This window comes from Mesoplodon densirostris, chromosome 1, assembly GCF_025265405.1.
Source record: "Mesoplodon densirostris isolate mMesDen1 chromosome 1, mMesDen1 primary haplotype, whole genome shotgun sequence".
Taxonomy (NCBI): Eukaryota; Metazoa; Chordata; class Mammalia; order Artiodactyla; family Ziphiidae; genus Mesoplodon; species Mesoplodon densirostris.
Genome location: NC_082661.1, coordinates 73,376,131 through 73,384,061, shown reverse-complemented (window position 1 = coordinate 73,384,061; position 7,931 = coordinate 73,376,131). Strand labels below are relative to the sequence as shown.

General features: G+C 39.9%; 1 non-coding gene across 1 annotated transcript; it reads right to left on the bottom strand.

The window, feature by feature from the left end:
- Positions 1 to 548: 548 nt before the first annotated feature.
- LOC132501666 (small Cajal body-specific RNA 18) lies at positions 549 to 631 on the bottom strand. The gene has a single exon (XR_009534280.1). It is a non-coding gene; the product is annotated as a small Cajal body-specific RNA 18 (non-coding RNA).
- Between the last annotated feature and the right edge of the window lie 7,300 nt (positions 632 to 7,931).

Genomic DNA, 7,931 nt, shown 5'->3' with positions numbered 1-7,931 from the left:
TACTTTTCCAGGAAAAACAACAGCGCTGGTATGTCAGCACTATTCCTGGTTTTCAGATGAAGAACCTGAGACTTAGAGAGATTAAGTAACTCACCCAGGGTCACACGGCTAGTAAGTGACAGAGTCTGGCTGCTAATTTAGGTGTGTCTGATTCCGAAACCCATGGTCTCTCGCACCGTGTGGTCTGATGGTTCCACAAACTTAGATTCACAGCAGGTATTCCTAGGGCAGAGAACATGTATGTTTGAATTAGTTATAGCCCACTTCAATTTAAAGCTCCATTTTAAGTGTCTGTGTATGTAGGAGCATGCTAGGGCAGTAGGAGAGTGATTTTCTCACTCCATCATTACAAAATTACACTCACTGTAACGTTATGACAACGTACTTTCTCCTGTAAAAGAGTAGAATGATAATATATTGGCTATAGAGCCTTGTTCAGTAAACTCTCATTAGGTTTGAATTATTACACCTAGAAGTAGACTCACAGACATTGTACTGAAATTACGTGAAAAGAGCAACATCGAGGCTTTCTTTTCTCTTTTTTTCCCCAGTCTCAGTCAGTTCTCAGAGCACACTCCATCACCTGATTTCCAGGACAGGGACTGCACAGTGGTCACATCATTGTCGACCAGAGCTCACAGTCACAGTGGCAGAGGCCTCTCTAAACCTCCCTCATCTCTAGTTTAACCCACTGTCCCTAATCTCCTCCACCCCGGTCCCCTGGCCCTACTTCACCAGATACACTTTTGTAATCCTCTCAGAATCCATGGCAATAAAGAAAATACTGTGGGTTCATCCAGGTGCATCTGGGACCCGGGGGGCACCTCTCACACTCCAATTTCCTTCCTCCCATGTGGCGGGGCCTGGTTCCCCCCGCAGACCAAGTGGCCTATGCTTCTGCCTCTGGTCTGTGCAGCCAAGGTTATTCTACTTCTGAGTGTTCTAAGATTGATGATTATTACAGTTATGGTAAAAGGAACATTGTTTTTTCTTGGGGGATTCTGGAGGTTTTCTTACTGCGGAAAGGTCTCAAAGCCATTTATACTCAGCTGACTGGGTAAAGACTGAGATTAAGAAGAATGGATATGTCACAGCATCTTCTGTAAGTTAAGGTAAAGAGTCATGGATGGAACTAGTAAAAATCAGGACATTCCTTTGGCTTCCCAAACAAAATGTAACATCTAAGTGAGCACTGAGGTGGTGTATCAGTCCCAGGAGGCTGGTGCCAGGAAATGCCTTATCCAAGCACTGTCTGCACAGGAGTTTTGAGCCAGAGACTTAGTTTCTTCCTCCTGATCTCCCCTCAGAGCCTCCTTTAGGTTTTCTGTTACCCTCCTCCTCTTAAATAAAGTTCCCCCAGAGAGAGAGCCGTGCACATCTGTTTTTGTGACATGCTAAAAAGGAGCTCTAACCATGACAAAGATGCCATGTAGAAGTTGCAGTGGAAACAGTTTAAATAATTTTTTTCCTTCACTGATGAGAAAAAGAAATATTTTAAGTTCATCAATCTAAAATTTCTTGTGATTTTAAGGGTATTTAAAATAATATAAATAAATAAGTAATAGATTTATGGTTATTTCATCTATATCCCTAACAGTTTTTTTTTTTTTTTTTTTCTGGCCTTGGCCGTGCCATGCGGCTTGCAGGATCTTAGTTCCTTGACAGGGAAGGAGCCCGGGCCCCCTTTGCAGTGAAAGCACAGAGTCCTAACCACTGGACCACCAGGAATTCCTTACACCCCTTGAAGTTTATATGCACAAGTGGGACAAAAAAATTGGGAGAAGGACTATCTCATGGATAAATGGGGATCCCATCATTTGTCATTAAATGATTAATTTTTTAATCTCTCCATTTGTTCCAATGTTTGTTTCTATCTCTCAGTAAAACTTAGGTAGGGAATAATATGATGACAAATAAGAAAGGTTATTATGCTAGCTATATGTAAATGACCTGGAGAAGTGGAGATCTGGAAAGGAGGATACCGTAGTTATAAAAGAGCACAGGGAACTGAAAAAGGAGTGAGGTTTTCAAGAACTTTAACCAAGAAAACCTCAACAGGTCTTGATGATGGATCAGGCGTAGAGGATGGCATTATAAATAATGAAGTCAATGTGTGGCCGAATTCGAGGACTGTTCCTTGGGAAGTTTCACAGGAGAGGCAGTATTAATACTGGCCTGGCTCTGATTGTCTTGATCCTGATTCTTCACCCTGTACCTATCTAATTAAATATTGCTGATGAGGATGGGGATGTTAGCTCTTCGTGATGCAGTAGTTTGTCGTTTCTCTAGGCGGTAATATCAGAGAACCAACTTCTGTTCAATTTCTACACCCTCATTTAAGGGAGAAAGAAGCCTGAGATGTGAGAGTTCTGAGGAGAAATGGGAAGGAAATAATGGATTCCCTGGCAAGCCTAGTCCCCAGAAATCCTGCACGAGCACAATCCTAACCCTTCTCTTAGGCTGATACTTGTTATATTGATGTTAGTGTCAATTGGGTTGTACAAAGATAAAGGTCCTTTCTTGGAGAAATTCCAGTGAGAACTTGAGCTCATGTTGCCTGATGCTTCAGCCCCTCTTCCTCATCCCGGTCAATGCATCTACCTGGTATAAATATCTCCTGACTCATATTAGCCCCAGCTAGTGGAAGCAACTCTTTATTCTCACTCTGTTACTCAGAAAAAAACTGTGGGTAAGAAGTAAATCCCAGTAGATACACTAAACATCTCCCTTCTTAACACATGCTAGGGAGACTCAGACTTACATTGTTTGGGAGATACACAAACACTCACAAATATTGATAGTTTGGAAAGAAGGAGAATTTGATGTTAAAATTCAAAATTAGCGAACTGCTCAAATACTCCAAGTGATTGCATATATGTATGTTGGTGCAAAGAGTGCCTGGGTATAAATTGTGAGCTACTGAGTTAGGGTACTATTTAAAACATTATGGCTCTCAGTTTTCTCCAAATTAATATACCAGTTATTCAGAAATGCAATTTTTAAAAAATTAAATGAGTTGTTTTGTAATTTTTTTTTTTTTTTTTTTTTTTTTTTTTTGCGGTACGCGGGCCTCTCACTGTTGTGGCCTCTCCCGTTGCGGAGCACAGGCTCCGGACGCTCAGGCTCAGCGGCCATGGCTCACGGGCCCAGCCGCTCCGCGGCATGTGGGATCTTCCCGGACTGGGGCACGAACCCATATCCCCTGCATCGGCAGGCAGACTCTCAACCACTGCGCCATCAGGGAAGCCCCTGTTTTGTAATTTTGAAGTATTGCCCATACATGGTAAATCAAATTAAAGCAGCAGAAAACAATATACAATCAAAAGTAAGACCCTGTTCTCCCTTCCTGTACCCTCAATCCCACTTCCCAGAAGTAACTGTATCAGTCATGAATACTTTGGCTGCAAGTAACAGGAACCCCTATCAATACTGGCTTTTGTTAACTTATATGAACTTCAGAGGTAGGTGGTATCAGGGTTGATTGTGTACTTGGTGATATAATCAAGAAGTCACCCCCTAGTCACAGTGTACCAGCAGTGTCACACCTCATTGCCACAGGGAGGCTAACAGGGCTCTAGGTGTTTTCAAATCAAAGTTTCCTAAGCAGGAGGGAATGGGCTAGAAGCAAAAAGAGCTTTCTCCTCATGCACGCCCTTATTTCCCAAGGAGGGAAATCCTCCTAGAAGCCCTAAGCAGACTTCCCGTAATCTCTCATGCCCCAGACAAGAACTGACTCCTATCCCTAGACCCACCATGGGCAGAAGAGAATGAGACCTGTGACTGATTTAGGTTCATAGTAACTCCTCCCCTGGGCCGGCCCATGGCTGTCTCAACAAAACCAGTGGCAAGAAAGAAGGGCGATGGCTATTGGGCAGGCAACCACCAGTGATGGCCAGAATGAAAATGATCAACTGTGTCTTAATATCTGCCCAGAAATTTTCTGTATGTATTTAAGTAAATATATTGTGAGTACTATATACTGTATCATATGTATGGATATGCCATATATATGGTCACGTATGTATATATGCACATACACACAAATATCCACACATGATACTTAAGTATCTTACATTTTTTAGATAAATGAAGTACTCTAAGCATATTGCTTAGCATATAACTAGCATATAGTAAGTGCATTATCAATGCTAATTACTATTATTCTTACTTACAGTTTTGTTATTATTACAGTCTTTAAGACAATATACACCCCTTTAAAAAGAATGAGGCTCATTTTCTAGCAAATGCTAAATTTTACTTTGCCAGTACTTTAAAAAATGATGCCAGCACTTTTATTTTGGGCTATTGAATACTCTTGAAAATATGAGCTGCATAGCTCCTTTTAAGAGAGATAAGAATTACTGTGGTCAGTAGTAAATTCCATTGAAACATAGTGAAATAATTTTGTGAATAATAGCTAGGTGACTAAATGTTTACTTTCTGATGACTATCGAAACACAAATATTTTCTAATCATGTTAATATGCAGGCAGAAGTAAGAAGGTTAGGTATGAAATATTTTTTGGTGTATTTGCACAAAATATTATGTTAGCAAGTGAATTTTACATTATTGACAGATTTTTTTGGAAGAAAAAAATAACTTCACTACTCTTTGCCTAATTTATGCAGCACAGAGAACATGAGAGTTGTTTGAGAAATTCTCATTGGAAGAGAAGGCTGTTATAGATACTTTAAGCAAAAGCAAAACACTTTTCTTCAAGTATTTGACATAACTGGATGAAAGTCTGTGGGAGTGAAAGGGAGCAGAGAGGAGGGAAGTCTCCTTAGTTATCCCTGAAATAGGATCCTGACCAAGAGTCTCAGGTAGGTGAGTGCCCTTCAGCTGACCTCTTATAGTTCTTAAGGCCAAGTTGTAAAATGGCTTGTCTTTAAGGTAAAAGCAATATCTTTTCATCCAAAATATATAAACAGCTCATCCAGCTCAATATCAAAAAGCAAACAATGCAATCAAAAAATGGGCAGAAGACCTAAATAGACATTTTTCCAAAGAAGACATACAGATGGCTAACAGGCACATGAAAAGATGCTCAACATCACTAATTATTCACTAATTATTAGAGAGATGCAAATCAAAACTACAATGAGGTATCACCTCACACCAGTCAGAATGCCTATAATCCAAAAAAAAAAAAAAAAAAAACCAAACCCCACAAATAACAAAACTTGGAGAGGATGTGGAGAAAAGGGAACCCTTGTACACTGTTGGTGGGAATGTAAATTGGTGCAGCCACTGTGGAAAATAGCATGGAGATTCCTCAAAACACGAAAAATAGAACTACCATATGACCCAGCAATTCCACTCCTGGATATGTATCTGGAAAAAATGAAAACACTAATTCAAAAAGATACATGCACCTCAATGTTCATAGCAGCACTATTTACAATATCCAAGATATGAAAGCAACCCTTGTGCCCATCAACAGATGAATGGATAAAGAAGATGTGGAATATTGCTCAGCCATTAAAAAGAATGAAATTCTGCCATTTGCAGCCTCATCAATGGACCCTGAGAATATTATGCTTAGTGAAATAAGTCAGATGGAGGAAGACAAATACTGTATAACACTACTTATATGTAGAATCTAAAAAATAATACAAATGAATGTATATGTGAAACAGAAACAGACTTACAGACATAGAAAATAAACTAGTGGTTACCATTGTGGAGAGAGGGGTAAGTTAGTGGTATGGAATTAAAAGATACAAACTGCTATGTATAACATAGATAAGCAGCAAGGCTATATTGTATAGGACAAGGAATTATAGCCATTATTTTGTAATAACTTTTAATGGAGGATAATCTGTAAAAATACTAAATCGCTATGCTGTACACCAAAAATTAGCATAATACTGTAAATCAACTATACTTCAAATAAAAAAAAATCTTTACTCTAGCCATATTGGCATTTTAACACACACACAAAGAAAAAGTGTATCTTTTCGTCCCCCTTTCTCTTTGTTTCTCATCATTTGTCCTAAAATGTGTTGCTAAGTATGAAAATATTATGATTATATATGTTATTTAATCTCTCAGACTCCATGTTTTTCCATTTCCAAAGTAAGTGTGTTGAATTAAATGCTGGCTAAGATCTCCTCCAGGTCTAAAATTCTAAGTTAAAGGTCAGTGTTTTCCAGAAGTGATTGGTCAGCAGAATCACCTGGAGGCCCTTACAAAAATACAGGTTCCTAGATTCAACCTTCAGACATTCTGATTCATTCATTCATCAAGTGATTACTGAGGGCCTTGCATGATATTCTGGATACACAGTGATGAATTAAACAGATATAGTCCCTTTCTGCCCCAGCCTCTACAGAAGGACTGAGATTGAAATCAGTAATCTGTGGTGGTTTTTTTTTTGTTTGTTTTTTTTTTTTGCCGTACGTGGGCCTCTTACTGTTGTGGCCTCTCCCATTGCGGAGTACAGGCTCCGGACGCGCAGGCTCAGCGGCCATGGCTCACGGGCCCAGCCGCTCCGCGGCATGTGGGATCTTCCCGGACCTGGGGACGAAACCATGTCCCCTGCATCGGCAGGAGGAGTCCCAACCACTGCGCCAGCAGGGAAGCCCAGTAATCTGTGTTTTAAAAATACTCTCCAGGCAATTCTGACAAGTAGACAGTTTAGAGAAGCAATGTTTCAGACCAAATGCAAACAAGAGACATTTCTGAGGGACTGTTTTAATTTTACTTGGGATGAACTCAAATCTACACTCTAGAAACACTTCTATTTTTCACTGAAAAAACCTTAAATAGCTTCTCTAAAACATGTGTGTGTGGGTGCCTGTGTATCTTACACTGAGACATAAATGTTAACAAGAAAACACACTTAACATGTAGTTATAGTATGCTAGTACTGGGTGAGGTTTTAGCAAGTTAACATTGCTAGTTGGTACATTACTACAGACACCTGCACAATATAAAAGAAATTAGTATTTGATTTGGAATACTGAGAGTTAAAGTTCAGATTGCTTATGCAAATAAGTGAGTTATTCATTTTGCATTCTATTACTGAGTCTGATTTGATCTTTGAGGAATTTTAATGCTTACCTACTTTAATGTTCAACATTTTGAAACTTGCTAAAGTGTTTGACTTTATGACCAATGAATGCTGAGATTTACTAATAGACATTTTATGCTTGCTATGGTCATACAACTCTATTTTCCTTCAAATAATACCAGATTGAGAAGTTACCAAATTGAAATAAATGAAAGAATCCCTGTTTCTATGCTACCAAATTATAAACACAATGACGATTTGACCTAACTTCAGGAAGTGTAATTCTAGGAGGCCACCATGATAAATGGTTAACAAAGGAGCTATGAATAGCCAACCCTTAACTGTTTGATCTGTAAATTAGTCAGAGGCTTGATCACAAGATTTTTCCCCCCATGCACACCTACATTCCAATATGGCCAGTAAAAAAGAAAAAGATACCATTCAAAGCACTCCATGGCTATTCAGTGTAGTTTCTTTGTATCAATCAGGGTTGCAGCAGGTGGTTCAAATGAAGAGGTTTTACTGCCGGGACCACAAGCATGTGAAGGCCTGGGGAAGGGAATAATGAAGGGATGTGAAAAGCTAAAAGACCAGCAAAAGTGGGAAGCAGGTAAACAGCCTTGGGTGTAAAAAGACAAGAAGAGGAAACCATAGCCCAGACTGGAACCATGGAGGAAGAGGAAGGGTCCATCAGAAGGACTGTAGTCTTTAGGGCAGACAGAGTACTGGAGACCCCTCCCTGAAGCAGCAAGCAATACCCTTACCTCTCTCTCCCTTCCTTTCTACCTTCAGAATTTCTGCGCATGCTCCCCCAGTGTCAGTTTCCTGGAGGCACTGGCAGGGCGGGAAGTGGTTAGGGGGTGCGTGGACGATATAAGGAAAACCCTCAGACTCTCTAAAAAGACAGTTTATAGCG